Source organism: Chrysemys picta, chromosome 8, assembly GCF_011386835.1.
Source record: "Chrysemys picta bellii isolate R12L10 chromosome 8, ASM1138683v2, whole genome shotgun sequence".
NCBI classification, from domain to species: domain Eukaryota; kingdom Metazoa; phylum Chordata; order Testudines; family Emydidae; genus Chrysemys; species Chrysemys picta.
Genome location: NC_088798.1, coordinates 46893327 through 46909989, shown reverse-complemented (window position 1 = coordinate 46909989; position 16663 = coordinate 46893327). Strand labels below are relative to the sequence as shown.

At 38.3% G+C, this 16663-nt stretch overlaps 1 long non-coding RNA gene across 1 annotated transcript; it reads left to right on the top strand.

The window, feature by feature from the left end:
- Positions 1–9761: 9761 nt before the first annotated feature.
- Positions 9762–16404, top strand: LOC135973291 (uncharacterized). Its single transcript, XR_010590101.1, has 3 exons — positions 9762–9974; positions 12198–12256; positions 14666–16404. It is a non-coding gene; the product is annotated as an uncharacterized LOC135973291 (long non-coding RNA).
- Positions 16405–16663: the final 259 nt, after the last annotated feature.

Sequence of the window (16663 nt, the reverse complement as noted above, 5' to 3'; positions counted from 1 at the left end):
AGGGTTTTGAATGCCCTAATGACTGGCTTATGGGGTATTCTGGGGTAGGACTCTGTGTCTCCTGTTGAAGCAGTTACATTTTGTATAAATAATTAGTCATCACAAAAGTGATTTAAACCCATGTCTCTCACAGAAGTGCCCGAACCACTGGACCATAGAGCCTTTATCACTTGCTCTTTGGCTCAGTAAATATTTAATTATTTATATGGAGTGGAACAGCTTCAATAGGCTAGAGTGAGAGAAATCTGATAGCCCAGTGGGTAGGGCACTCTTGTGGGAGATGGGGTCAAATCCCACATTAGGTAGAGAGGGATTTAAACCTGAGTCTCCTGCATCCTGGATGAATGCTCTAACCACCGTGCTAAAAGTTATAAGGGAGGCAGCCTTTCATCCTCTGCCTACTGATTGGGATTCAAACAAAAACATTCTCAGAGGCTGCCTACTGGATCAGGCCCCATAGGTGAACTAGGTGGTGAAACAGTTAGTTGAAGATCCCACCAGGGTGTAGGGATGAGATAAGTGTCAGGAACTGGGGGCTATTCATATGCCTACTGACACAATTTTTGACACTTTGTTTCTGTCGCTAAAGTCCCCTAAAGTCTCTAGGGAATTTAGCTGCCTATAGGGTAAGGTGGTAGCTGAGCAGGAGCTTTAGGTATCTAATTTTTGGACTTTGGCACCCAAATCCCTTTGTGGATCTAGCCTATTGCCTTTTCCAGTAGCTCACTCTTTCTTTTTATCAGATATACTGATTTCGTATGTGCAATGAGATAGTGAAGGAGTCAGCAGGGAGTACAAACGTACAGGATGGGTGTTCTAAAAATAGTAATTATAAAGCTTGAAGAGCGTCTTTCATAGCTACACATGAACGTTCTTGTGAGAGAAGCCTTCTGAAATCTTTAATCTAGATTTATTTTCTAGATTTAAGACACATGGTATAACATGTGGGGATTCATTTTAATTGTTGCCGGTTTGCAGCCATGTCAACTGGTGCTGTGTGTGTAAACAATGTAATCAGCAAAAGGTAAATGTGTAGCTGTTTGCTCCTCTCTAGGGATAATACTGTGCTGGCTGAATAGGAAAAGTCAGCATATAAACTAGTTTAATGTAAATAAGGTAGGTGTGGGGAGTGTAATCTACTCCTAGAAAACATTTATACAATATTTGTATTCACTTATTCAGAGTTTTTCACTGTACCTATCTCAGGTTCTAGGAAGATTACACAATTTAAATAAAACAATGCCAATGGAATGTTACATTAAGGCCCCCAACCCAGCCTACAGATCACCCCAAAGGCAATACAAGCCTCCTACTGTATTTTCCCAATCTCAGACAACAATTCTTAAACCCACTTTCACTATCCCTTCAATCTATATTGAAGGTATAAAATATATATCCTACTTTACTGCAGTGGAAGTGGCTCATGCAGTCAGAGTGCAGAGATGTCGTACTGTTACTGTTGAATAACTACAAGGTTTTTTTCTCCCTCAGCAATGCAGTTCCCAGTGTTCTGACTAGTGGTGGGTGTCTCATATGCATAATCACAATGCAGTTATTTCTCAGTCAGGTACTGTGTGAATCCCAGTATTCTACTTGGCTGATAGCCAATCAGAGTGCTGCTGTTTTTCTCTGTAACTTTACAGCTCTGAGTGGCTCTTGTACTCAGAATTTTCGGAATGTCACCCTAGCTTCCCATTCCCTTCAGCTGGATTTGAATGTTTTTAATATTCAGTATAGCACTAACAGAGTGAGGGATCCAGATATGAACTCTATACTAACCACGGCACCCATTCAGCAACATGCTTGAGAATGTGCTGGGCTTGAAGTATGTGAGTAGTCTCCCAGGCTTATGTTTCTCTACAACCATCTCTGTACTCTGACTGCATGAGACTTCAGTGGGACTACTCACATGCTTAAAGTTAGGTGCTTTAATTACTTTTTTCCATGCAACTTTCCCATCTGCATAAAGGCCAGGCATATTGTGGTTCTAAGTGAATAGTCCTATTAATGCTCGTGTAATGAGAAACCTGCATCCGATGAAGTGGGCATTCACCCACGAAAGCTTATGCTCCAATACATCTGTTAGTCTTAAAGGTGCCACGGACTCTCTGTTGCTCTTTACAGATCAAGACTAACACGGCTACCCCTCTGATACTGTCTCTAATTGTGTATCATAAACACCCATGAGTTTGGTAAATATAATTTTTTTACCATCCTGTGCGTTGGCAAAACTTTTGTCTTTTGCGGGGGGGCTTTTTTAAGTACCCGCAAACGACAAAAGTTTTGGCGACAACTGCGCAGTATAGATATACCCTGAGAGACAAAGGATTCCTGCCATATGTAAATCCTATTTAAGGCAGGGAAGTGAGGTAATCAGTGGTTGATTCTTCATTGAATCCCCACCCAGGATGACTGCTAAGAACATGTAAGAAACAAGGACTGGGGGGAGGGGGAGAAGAGCCAAGCCTGGGCTGGAAAAGGTGTCTGGCCTGTGAAAGAAATGCCGAAAACAACATTTAGGGTGTGATATTACTACTTGTAACCAGTTTCTTTAATGTATTGAGCTTAGTTTGCATGTTTGTTTTATTTGCTCAGTAATCTGCTTTGATCTGTTTTCTAACCCTTATAATCACTTATAATCTATCCTTTGTAATTAATAAACCTGTTTTATTCTCTTTAAACCAGTTTATGCAATTCATAATGGGGAGGTGGGACAAGAGCTGTGCATATCTCCCTCTACATTGAGGGATGGGGTGATTTTCATGAGCTTATGCTGTACAGATTTCTGTGCAGCACAAGACAATACAATTTTGGGTGTACACTCCAGAGGGGGTGTGCACTTGAGTACTGGACAATCTCCTAGCTGATTCTTCCCATGCAGAGCTGACTTCACTGTCTGTTTCTTTCTGCAGCTGGGCGTGTCCCTATCTATGTGTGTGCTAGAAGAGGCTTGAGGGCCTGGCACAGCAGGACAAGGTGAGGGAGACCAGGCTGGTGGAACAGGCGGGCTCAGTGGGACCCCAGTACATCAGATGGCACCCCTGAGGGGCGAGGGCAACCTGTCACACCTCCCATCACTATTCTGTGCTCACTTGCTCTCACACAAATGAGTGTATATATTTCTCTAGCTATGTCAAGGATGTAAACTGGATGGATATATCTGAGGCTGATTGAGGATATTCAAGTTCCTTTTCTGGAGTGAGATAGGTTGGCTTTTTTAAATGAGGGGAGTTTCATGTTCCTTGGAATTATCAGTCCTATATTTATATTGCCTGCCCACTTTGAAGTTTATAGGAAGTTAAAGTGTTATAATAGATAATTAACTGCAAAGAGCTGAGCCTCTTTGCCCTGCATAAGAAGAGATATATGAAGAAGCTACACATTGAGTAAATCATCAGCAGTCTCAATTTGTTCTTGATTCATTTTCAGTGTTTACCCTACACTTAATAGATTGTTGGTGGAACAATATACAGTGAAAATTCCTTCCATTAAAAAGTAATAATGAACACAAATAATTTAGCTTAGGAATGAATTTAGAGATAAATAAATGATCTAATTTCACCAAGACCTCAAAGAAACAAAGGGAAAATTTGAAGCAGCTTGACGGTAAAAAAATAGGATGTTTCATTATTGTTCATAAATTGCTTTGGGAAGATTCACTCTTGGCTGATGAGTCTAAAAACTGAAGGCTATCAGTGAGTAGTGTGTTCAATTTAGGGGCTGGTCCAAAGTCCATTAAGGTCAAAGGGACGCCCACCATTGACTTCTATAGGGCTTGGATCAAGTCCTTAATAGGCACCTGAAACACACTATTTTAAAATTGGCTTTTTTAAAGCATTTCTTAACAGAAAAGTCTAACTTCTCCACCCATCTCTCTGAAAATGTCATAGCCCTTTTCAGTGCACAGCCAGTTTATCCTCTTTCAAAGGCTCCACAAAATACAGTTTTTTATTCATGAGGCCTATTGTTGTTAATCCATCACTCAGAGAGAAGCTATTGTTTATTAAAGGAGATGAGAAAAGCAAATCATCTGCTCCACTATGTGATAATCCATCATTTAAAATTGCAGGATCAAAATTAGAGGCTGGATTGAGGCCCTTTTGAGCATTTGGCACAGTTAGTGGCCATTGCAACTGCACACATTTGTCCAGATCCTTTGGTGTTGTGTGCCAATGGGTGGAAAATAGTGTAATGCACTGGCAAAAAACTTGTTATGGATTGAGTCTCACCTTATAGAGATTGAGAGGTGTGAACTCACCCTTCAGTTAACATAACTGTAAGGATAAGCCCCCACCTAAAATAAAAGGAGTATGTGAACTGGCTCAAGAGCTTTTTCTGAGTATTGTTTTTGGGTAGGGCGTGTGTAGCAGGGAAGACAGAACAAAAAAATGGGAAAGTCTGAGAGACAGAGAGAGACAGCCTGAAGGAGCAACTGAAAGCATAGTGGCTGATTCTGGAAGAAGAAATGGAGAGAGATTTTTGGATCAGGGTGCAGACTGAAAAGAGTGTTCTTGGTGCTGTGTTCACAAGAAGCTGTTTTCTGCTATTTCATTCCTTCTTTGTTCAGAGACATAGGACTTTATTTATTTTGCTTTTGTTTATTTACAAAATAAATACAAATAACTGATTATCACCAATTTCTCCTCCTAACTGGAACAACCTACTAGACCCCATTTTTTGGACATCTTCTTGAGTCAAAAGGACGTAACAATAGGTATAAAGCTAGTTTATCTCACTCCATGTGATTCATTTCATTGCATGGGGTGTAAAACTGGTGTAGAAGCTCCTGTGCCACCTCCCCTACCTGTTACTTACACATGGAGCATGATTGAGACATCCTAACAAAAGAATGATCTTCAGCTGTGGTATTCAGAGTAGCAGCCGTGTTAGTATGTATCCGCAAAAAGAACAGGAGTACGCCTTTCAGAGCCATTAGCATGCAGCATAAACATTAGCATGTAGCCATCAGGTTGCTCAAATTTATGCTGGATTACTGTGCATACACAAGCAAGGGCGTGCAAATATGAGTTTTATGTCACCTTTGTGCACACCCGCTGTGCTATGTACAGTTTGGCTAGTCTCCAGAATCTGACCCTTTGTCGGAAATATATCTTTAGTTCAGGTGAACTTCTGTATTCCATAGTACTCAACTAGAACAAATCATCTCAGAGTAGCATTCCAGAAAGGAAAACAATCTGTCATATATATTGCATAAGCACAAATTACCCTCAGCTCTTGTCTACTGTTCTGATCATAGCAACAGAGGGTCCTGTGGCACCTTTGAGACTAACAGAAGTATTGGGAGCATAAGCTTTCGTGGGTAAGAACCTCACTTCTTCAGATGCAAGTAATGGAAATCTCCAGCAAAAAAACTTCAGGACCAGACTCCAAAGAGAAACTGCTGAGCTCCAGTTCATTTGCAAATTTGACACCATCAGATCAGGATTAAACAAAGACTGTGAATGGCTATCCAACTACAGAAGCAGTTTCTCCTCCCTTGGTGTTCACACCTCAACTGCTAGCAGAGCACCTCACCCCCCCCTGATTGAACTAACCTCGTTATCTCCATACTGATTTATACCTGCCTCTGGAGATTTCCATTACTTGCATCTGAAGAAGTGAGGTTCTTACCCACGAAAGCTTATGCTCCCAATACTTCTGTTAATCTCAAAGGTGCCACAGGACCCTCTGTTGCTTTTTACAGATTCAGACTAACACGGCTACCCCTCTGATACTTGTTCTGATCATGAAGATTTGACTAATGTTTCAGCACAGCTTTCACCAAAATCGATTAAAAAAACCCCTAAGTTCCCAAATGACTTTTTATTTTTTTAAAGGAGAAAGATCTAGTAAAAGGAAGTCCAGATTTATAATTACAAATTGGATTGCAAACTACAAAAATGATATCACTAACATCATCTGTTTAGAAAGTCTTTCCCACACAACTAAAGTATAAATAAAAACAGATGAGTAGAGCTGATAATAATGAATTAAAAGTTACAGAGGGTGCTGTGGCACCTTTAAGACTAACAGAGTCTTAAAGACTGTTAGTCTTAAAGGTTCCACAGGACCCTCTGTTGCTTTTTACAGATTCAGACTAACAGGGCTACCCCTCTGATACTGAATTAAAAGTTGATATTCACATCATTCCAAATCAAGTTGATTTAGTCAAAGCATCCAACTATGAAATGCACAGAATAAGTAACCATGTACAGTAAAATCACAAGCACCAATGCTGTATTATATACAGTGTTAGTACTATATAATCATTCCTCTGATTTCTCTTTCAGATAATGAAAATAGTCCCCAAAAGTAGAGGGCTTTCTGTCTGTGTCTAATCATTGAGGACCTGATCTCAGGAGAACAGGAACAAGATTCTTTTAAGTGGTTTCAAAATACTGTGATAGCTGGAAAAAGGAAAATAGACTATGCTTTGTTCCACTGGATATCAAACAGAATTTTATTACAGCAAACATATATGTTTCATAATACTAAATAGTATGTGCTATCTAAACAAAATGGTTGGTCAAAGGGTTCCTAAAAGATCCAAGTCCCAAATGAATTTTGTAGCTTCACAGAAGGAAAACTGAAATCAAATATTTAGGGTTCATCTTTTTGAAGTACTTTTTTTCCCCAGCTCTTCCATATGAAAAAGTAATTACTGCTCCCATAAAGAAGCTTCTTTTGAACTTAATACCTCAGTATCTCCACCATTTGTATTAATTATACACAAAACATTCTGTCCACATAGAAAGTCACTGTTCTATATTACCTACCTTGCAGAGGTGTTGAGGCCCATTAGCAGGGCCGGCTCCAGGCACCAGCTTAACAATCAGGTGCTTGGGGCGGGCAAGGGAGAGGGGCGGCACCTGCGGCAATTCGGGGACGGCAGGTCCCTCACTTCCTCTAGGAGCGAAGGACCTGCCACTGAACTGCCGCCGCCAATCGCGGCTTTTTTTTTGTTTCCAATTTTTTTGCTTGGGGCGGCAGAAATGCTGGAGCCGGCCCTGCCCATTAGCTCCTTTTCTGTAATTAGAATCTCACAGGAAGTGCCTTGCACCCAGGTGGAGTCTCAGTGAAGTTGGTGCAGCTTTATATGTGCACAAGGATCTGGCTGTAAGGATCTGATTGCAACATCTGATCCTAAGGCTCTGATCCCACAAAGACTTAAGACTTGCCTATATGAGGAAATTGACTGGAATAGCACCCTGTGTGGAAATTCTCATCTTGGAATAAAAGCGCCTTTTCCTAATTTAGCTTAATCTGTTTTGCAGAATAAATACATACCTGTAAATCTGTAAAGCAGATTAATAAAATCAGGAAGAGTCACTCTTATTCCAGAATAAAAATGTCTACACAGGGAGCTATTGAGGAATAATGTATTCCACATTAACTGTTCCAGTCAATTTCCCTGTGTAGACAAGCTCTTAGACACATGCTTGCTTTGACCTGTGAGCAGTCCACTTAGAGTCAATGGGGCTATTCACAAGTTGTAAATTTACACACATGCATTAGTCTTTGCAGGATCAAGGTCTATGTTGGTAAAACAACTTGGGACCCTCAGATGAAAGGGACTGTGTAGGTGACATGTATTTATTGTTATCAATCTCTTGCTATTTAGATAATTTTGTTAATTTAATCAAGCCTCTGCTTGAATTGTAGAGAGAGAAATAAGCATCTTAAATCATCACAAACTAGAAATAAATGTAGTACTCCTGGCCTAAGACCTTGTCATCCAGATCCTCAGCTTGTCCAAGTTAAGTATGTTGATTTACACCAGCTGAGGATCTGTCTCTGTGTTTAAGTTCCTGCAGGAATACATTTAAACAGCTGATCAGACCCCTTAACATGTGGATTTATAATGAAATACTGATAGACTTTTTCTAGGTGATCTGCTATAACACAGACATGGTGTGCGCACATGCGCGCGCCCACACACATTATGCATAGGCCTACATCTTTACAGATAGTACACATATCAATATATTTTTCATGCAACTAGGATTTCATTACAATGGTGTAAAACTCCAAACAGAATAGTCACTGTAAAGTAATTGCATTCATTAGCATGAAGGATGCTTAGCTATACTTCATTTTCAACCCTTTTGTTGAGAGTGATTATTTCATAACCACCTGAATCTTATTATCATATCTTATTACGTGACTGATTTAACAACACAGGGCAAATATACCACAGAGCTAAAGCTCTAAATGTTTTTTTTTTTAAATCAAAATTAGATGAGGAAGAGCAAATTTTAAAAAGCTGAAAAAACTTGTATTTCAGAAAGGAAGCACAATTTTGGAGAAACTGGGTTCTTATTATTTATGAAACATTTGTAAATTCTTAATATCGATAACTCAAAAAAATATTGATTTTTTTGCTGACTTTGTGGAGGCATTTGTACTAGCTTCAATTCCTTAAAGTCCCTAATAACCACTTCTGTGGCAACATATATTTTTGTACCATGCTACAACAATCTCTGGTATCAATTATGAGCTTTACAGTAGGGATGTGCACAGCCAAAAGAAGTGTTGTGTGAATCGTAGCCATTTTCACTGTTCTCAGAGAGCGAGAGGAAGCAAGCACTTAGTGCCTGGAACTGTTCAAATAATATTGGTTGAATCTTATTTTTAATTTTGTGATGCATTGTGAATATGTATTCTCAGGACCTGACTCCCACATGCAATAATGTATTACACCAGGACCAATCCTACTGATTTCCAGTGAATTGTTTGCAGAGCAATGTACTACTTAGTATGAGTGGCAGAATAGGCTCTCAATTAATGTTTTTTCACTCAATGAAAAGACTGCCTCCCATTGACTTCAATGGGATTTGTATCAGTTCCCTTTCATGTCTCTCTAATCATGTCTCTTTCACACGTAAACCTTAGCCAAACCCACAAATTGTATTTTCCCAAACACACACATCAGCCTTGGCTTGTGCATTAAGGCTTGTTTTTTTCAGAGGTGTTGAGCACCCATGATTCCTATTAATTTCAACCAGAGTTGTGTGAACTCAGAACTTCTGAAAAAAACAGGCCCTTAAGATATCAGATAAGGCCCTGATTCAGCTGGTTATATAACCATGGGCATAAACTTAAGCAAGTGTTTAAGTGCCTTGCTGAGTTGGACATTGAATGAATAATTTTGTCAGATATATTTGATTTTACCAGAAATCACAGCCTGCCAGGAATTCTGATGCAGTACATCTAGTGACTTAATACTGCAAGTAAACATATTATTACTTTGTGAATACATACTGTATATGAGACCTTAAAAACTAAATAAAACAAATACAAATCAGTTTTACAAAAGAACATGCAAAGACATCAAAGACTAAACTTTAAGTTAGTTATTATTTTGCAATTTTTGATAAGTAATAGATTTAAAATAAATGTCAGTGTTACTAAAAGGAAAAGACTTTCATTCCTCAGTACAATATTAGCATATTTCTTTTTTAAATTCAGCAAATTGTCTAATGTGATATTAAGGGTGAGATTTTAATGGCAAAGGGTTGAAATATGACAATGAAACCATAAATTAAACTCATACAGGAATATTCAACATGATGTAAAGTAATTCCAAATACTATGGGCTATATCAGTCCATGACCACCCTGAATCCCTCAGCTGTTCTGGCCTTTGAGTAGATGAGGTGGAACAAAGGCTTCTTTCATTCCCCACATCCAGCCCACTCACTCTGAGGAGGGAATAACTGGGCACATAGCACCTGCTTACTGATGTGCAATCAGACACACCCAAGGTCCAAGTAGCCCATGTAGAGATATAAGGAGATATCTTAACTCACATTATTCCCTTGTACATAGGTCAAGTCATGGTATAGCTTTACGTAAAGAGGATTGCTCCCTCCTGGCAACTCCTTCTCATCCTACAGGAACATCAGGGATTTTGGTGAGGAGGCCTCAGGTAGCTTCCGCTTCCTACTCTAGTGGCAGACACCATAGAAAGACAGAGTGAGTTTGCTGGGTCCCTTTTCCTAGCTAACATCTCAGACATGCTCTCCTTTTACTATTATTATCTAGGTAACTCTGAGACTCATTGTTTTTCGATTAAATGTGAGATGAGTGTGTGCTGTATTTTTTTGTGAATGATTTTGTCATGTTGAACTTTTAATATCCTCTGTATTGAATTATTTGTGTAATCATGGCTTTTTATTTTCCATACATTATTTTAGTTGTGGACAGACTTTTTTAAGCTAAACAATGAGAGTGGAGCATCTTTAGACAACTGAAAATCTATAGCAAATAGTGCTGGAGAGAACCTAGTTGAGACTATGTTGTGCAATAATATACATTCTCTTCATTTCAATTTGCTAATATATTTGGACCCGATTTTCTTTTAGGGGGGAAAAAAATCTAAGTGTTACACAAAATAACTTGACTTACAGTACAGAGCAAATGCCATCTGATGGTACATTAAGTCATGAAATGGAGCAAAAGCAAACATATACAATGAAGAATGACTTTGTTTTCATAAGAAGTTGCCATGAGTACAAGCTGTGCCAAATCAAGCCTTCCCAATCACTAGTAGTAACCTGATGAGAGAAGCTGTGCGGCTGCTTGTTGTGAAATGGAAAATTTGTGCTCAGGAAATCTTATTTAGCATGTAAATACATTACTATTTCTGTTCTTATTACCATATCTTGTTGACTGCCTTGGGAAATAGTGCAGATGAGATTATCCCTTACTACCCTAGGAGGAGGCTGTTTGAAAGGCATTAATTTAGACTGAAGTGTAATGTGATAATCTAGGGAAATATGCAAGAGTATGATCAGAATAATCATAGTTTTATCTGCTTTTAGGTTTATTGCTCTAATAGTTTTATTACTCCCTTGCTGCCTAGTTATTTTATATTTTTGTAAGTTATTTCAATAAACAATTAGTTTAGCCAGATTGAACATCTTATTCATGGACAGCATTCTGGGACTTATTTAATATTTTACATTAATTATTCCTTTGAACTACCTCTTTTTATTACACATACACTATGATATACACTACAAGATGCAGGAGGGGCTAGCTGCCTTGAGTACTTACCCGTTGGAAACCCTACGTCCGCAACCCAGGCAATTAGCTCCTCTGATGCTTGTGCTGCCACAGCTATGTTCTATTTTTAGTGTACTAGCTTGATGAGAGCTAGCACAAGTATATCTCCACGAGCAGGAAATCACATCCACAGCTCACCGTGTAAACACACCCACAGTGAACCTTTCTCTGTGCTAGCTCCTAATGAATACAGATTCAACTGTAACGTCCCTGACCTGATCTTATACTATGCTATGGGATTGGTCCTAGCTACCTTAAGACATCACTTTCCTCTCCTCAGATATCACCTCCCTAAATAGCTACATTCTATTCCAGTGTATAGAGCGGGAGAGGCTTCTGCATGCAGTAAACAATTGTTTTCCAGGAACTGGATTTAGATTAAGGCACTCCATCCAACAGCCGTAGACTTCCCTTCTTTCAGAACACATTGCAAAATTCACTTATTCCATTTAGATTTCCCGCTATTTTTTTTACTGCTGGCAAACATAAATAAGCAAACACCTATAAACAAATCAAGGAAGAAAGAGAAAGATGGTTGAGAGGCAGTGAGATACTATATATTGAGGGCCATATGTGGACCTATATAGACAGTGAGAAGTCAGGGTTTCCTACTAGCATGGTAAGAGCCAATCACTGTGATCAAGAATAGCCACGTCTATATTTTGTATCAGTATTCATATTCTGTGAAGACCTATAATACATGTAAATGTAATGAATCAAAATATTTGTGATCTGCCGAACTGGGAGTAAGTCAGACTATACCACTTCATCTCAAATGCTTGTGAAAACAACTACCCTGTGAAAATCAGTGGATGAGAGAGACAGAGAACAGCAGCCATCTGGTACCACTTGGAAAGTAGCCTAACAAAGTGGGATTGGGAGCCAAACGTCAGAGCTTTTCCAAAAATCCCAGTAGACTTTTAAAATCTAGAAATGAAGAAAAAGTATCATTCTTTAAAGGAGTCAGCAGACAATCTTTTGACTTACTGCCTGTTTGTTAATCCTTTACAGGCTAAGAAATTTGAGAGAGAATGAATGGAATCTTGAAGATGGAAGCACAAATAGACTAAATTTAATAGTTAGATGAATGGCTTTAATATACCACAATACATTTTTTTTTCTACTTTCCAGACTCATGGCAGACTGCCTGACTCTCTTGATAGAGATACACAGACATACTCAGAAGACAGGTAACTACTGCCAAACATGAAGATATGAGGCCAGGTTCTGCTTTTGGTTAAACTACTGCAAATCTGATGGAACTCCATCAATTTTAGTGAACTCACTCCAGTGTAACCAAGAGCATAATTTCACCCATTCGATGAAACATAACAGTAGCTGCTCTGATGACAGCTGCTACTACAGTATATTTTTTCCATATCATCCAAGAATAGGAGGATTCCCTTTTAAAGAAGTAAGCGAAATCTAATCAAGCTTGATATACAAGACAGCATATTGAGCTGCATCCAAGTAGCCCATGTATAATAACCCCCTCTGACCCTCTTCAGCTTCACAATATCCCACTCTCCCCAGACACCCATACTGCCTAAATCTATGTGGTATATCTTGTGGCATAAATGCCAACGCTTAGACTTGGCCAGGAGAAAGGACCGATATTTTCAGAATGAGTGATTCTGAGTGCTCCAATTTTGAATCCTCAATTTGAGACACCTTTAAAGGGGCCTGATTTTCACAGGCAGGTGCTCAGCACTTTAAAAAAAGAATCAAGGCCTTTGAAAATGCCACAAATAAGACCCCAAAAATGCAATGTTGGATTCAAAATTCAATGTGTAACGTAGAAATAATGCGTAATGGATTTAAACGAATACTCCCACATCCTACGATCCCCTCACTTCAGACAAATTTGGATCCATATGCCGTGGTGTTGGTTCATCTTTAGAAATGACCATTGAAAAAATAATTCAGGCAATTAGCAATTGATGATATGACTCAGGAATTTAGTTGCCTCTTTGTTGATGCTCAACTCTTTGATAACACATGATTTTCATCTTGACTTGCATTAGGTTATGTCAGGTGACATCCCAGCACTGAACAAGAGATAGGCAAACCCAATCAGATGAAACACAAACACACACAAATCTTCAACCATTTTTTTCTTTCTTTGCTTAAAATGTATATGTCACCACTATTCAGTTTTGTTAGCTAAACTTAGAAGTGGAAGTACCAAAATACTATAAGAAAGTACTGCAATTTCTTTGTCTTTTCCAAACCTAAGTAGTATTGCACATACAACCCTAACTCAGCATGAAGAACGTGATGTGCTGAACATGAGCTCCCAGGGCAATGCTGTGGCAAAAAAGGGCTAATGCCATCCCTGAATGTATAAACAAGGGAGTAATGAGTAGGGAGGTGCTTTACCTCTGAATATGGCTTCAATGAGACCATTAATGGAAAACTATGTCCAGCTCAGGTGTCTACATTTCAAAAAGGGATATTGGAAAAATTAGAGAGGGAACAGAGAAGAGCCACAAAAATGATTTCAGGGCTGGAGAAAATGCCTTAAAATGAAAGACTTAAATAGCTAAATCAAAAAAGAAAAATGAGAGGTGAGTTGATTACAACCTAAAAGTACCTTCATGGGGAGAAAATACTGGGTACTAAAGGGCTCATTACTCTGAAGCCGAACAAATTCAAATTAGAAATTAGGCACAAATTTTTAAGAGTGAGGGTGATTAACCATTGGCACAAGCTACCAAGTGAAGTGGTGGATTCTCCATCTCTTGATGTCTTCAGATCAAGACTGCATGCCTTTCTGGAAGTTATGATTCAGACAAACACAAGTTATTTGGTTCAAAACAGGGGTAACTGGGTTAAATTTCACAGCCTGTGATATACAAGTGGTCAGACTAGATGATCTCATGACTAAATGGCCTTAAACTCTATGAATCTCTGAATGTTATAAACTCACTTTAATTATCTTTCCCATATAGTAAAATCATTCAAGGATACTGAATATCAGCAAGAATAAAGTATCCTGAAAAAGGCTTTAGATAGTGTTGATATTGTATTTCTGATAGGCCTATCTGAATATTTAATCGAGAGATATGTGTTTGGTGCAAAAATCCATCTAGAAATAAAAGAAAGAGAAATTGTAGGGGATGTCAGTAGTGTCTATAGGAATCTTGGAGCAGATTAAAAAACTTCACCCATTGGTTAAAGGCAGTCAAGGTAAATAGTAATGGCAGATAATGACTAAAACCAAAATAAAATAGAGCCTGGATTTTGAATAAAATGTTTAAAACCCATGGAGAAAAGCAGTAATTGAAACAAAATCCATTTCCAATTTACACATTTGAATAGTGGAATAAAATTATGCTAATCTAACATATCTGCCTTATTGTGCTTTTCCATTCATTATGCTGCATGCATAAATATGAGATGGTTATTATCCCTTTGATAATAGTCCTTACTTATCTGCTTCAAATTGGTATGCTCTTTTTAAGCACTGCAAATGCAGTCTTTTGAAGGATCTTGTTTACCAAATGAGCTTTCTCTGCTTGTTATATTGTATTTTAATTTAGTTTTGTTTACATCATGTAAACTGTATTACAAATTCTATTTACTAAATTGTATTATAGGTTGTGTGGTGTCTACACATTACTGGGTGACTCCCACTTCATCTCTGGAGGACTCTTTGAGTTTCCAACTCATAGGAAGCACACGACATGAGAACAGATTAAAAGTTATTCTAGTCTGACATCCTATCACTACCAATGACCAACAATGAATGCTTTAGAGGAAGATGCAAGCTCCTCACACAATGCCCCTAATTGTGGAGATATGTCTTCTGCAATCCCAGCTGGTGATCACTTTATGCATGAAGACTGAGTGGTGGTATAATTTGTATACTAGTGAGTGTAATGTCAGGTGCTACTTTTATTCTTACAATTGCTAATATAACTATATCGAACACTGTTTGTGGGTTCAGCACTGTGCAAAAATATAAGGCCTGGTTACACAGTTATATAGCACCCTACAGTTCAGGCATGGGGGCCAGATTTTCAAATGTTCAGCACCCACAATAAGGGACAACGTTCAGAAGCACTGAGCAGCTCCAGTTGTGACACTTATGGCCAGAGTATCAAAAGAGCTTGCCTTGCTTGGGGCACATTGGGTGCTAAGCTGTTTTGAAAATCTGGCCCATAGGGCACTAGGTTAGGATCTAGTCTCAGAGTGGTGCCTGTTTTTTAAAAAATGTAATGTAATTCTTTAAGTCTTATTAAATTTTTTGCCTTACTATCCTTCCTCTCCATTCTCTGATACTGGCAAATGTTAGTGTTGGGATTCAATATACATATGCCAATAATACAAGATTGTTTGATTGGTATTTTTAAAAGTGTGTGTGTTCTTGCTTTTTTTTGTGTGTAATTGTGGGTTATAAACTAGTAAGCTCTGAATATTTTGATCAACAAAGAGCATATTTGCTCGGTAGATGCTTTGGCTATTACAGAAAGTGCTTTTAACCATAGCTCTTTCATTGATTTCTGCTGAGTTTTACTTTTAAAGGGTGTAAGAAGGTCAAAATGAGATATGGTTACAGCAAACTACATGGAAAATCAAATTAGTAAAAAAAAAAAAAACCCTTGTTTATCAAACAATGACATCAGGAGAGACATTTATAAAAGAACAGCACTGGATAATTTGTCCTGGGCAGCTCACCACACCTCTGCCACTAATCACCAGCTACAGGCCCCAATTCAGGAAGAAGTTAACCACATTTAAATCCTATTGAAGTTAAACTCATGCTTGAAGTTAAATACATGCTTAAGTGTTTGCTGAAGAGAAATAAACTGACGTCCATGCTTAAATTTATGCAAGTGTTTAACTGCTTTGCTGAGTTGGAACCATAATAAGTATTTTCATCACAAGACTAACACTTTTCTCTATTTCTGCATATCTATTTTTACTGTTCAATCTTTACTTATTAAACTAAGTTCTACTTGTATTCTGTATTTGGGAAATTTGGCAAAGATTCACGGAGCTCCAATTTATTAATTGAGTTCTACTGCTGTAAAAGTTGTAACAATTTTTATTTTGGAATCATACCAAAAACATTGCATCATGTAAATGTGCATAAAAGTTTAATTTAAATTTAATCAGTGATGCATAATCCAGAGCTCTCTTTTTTTCTGTTAAATTTAATTATTGCTGACTTCTTCTATGGTCTAACCCTCCTCTTAGTAGGAGACAAACACCATATCAAATATCATAAAATGTAGATTAACATTGAAGAGGTAATGAGCTTCCTTGCCTTTTTTTGACACAAATGAGAGTTGGATGCTGAATACCTATCAGCATTGTATATCAGGAGCCCAAATCAGAACACTGGATCTGAGGTCCCTCAAACTTTGGGGAAGTTGGAATCTGGATCAGATCTGCACTTCATGTGTTGGATCCATCTCCACTATCACCAGCCATCAAAATTTGCCATGTGTTTTGCTATTAGCTATTGCCACCACTTTCCTCGCCAGGGTGTCTTAACACCTTTGCTCACTTTTACTTTGCCTGGTATAGCAGACTTTACTTTTATAGGAGAAAAAGTCATTTAAACTTTGAAACTGCTTTGGCAATTATTA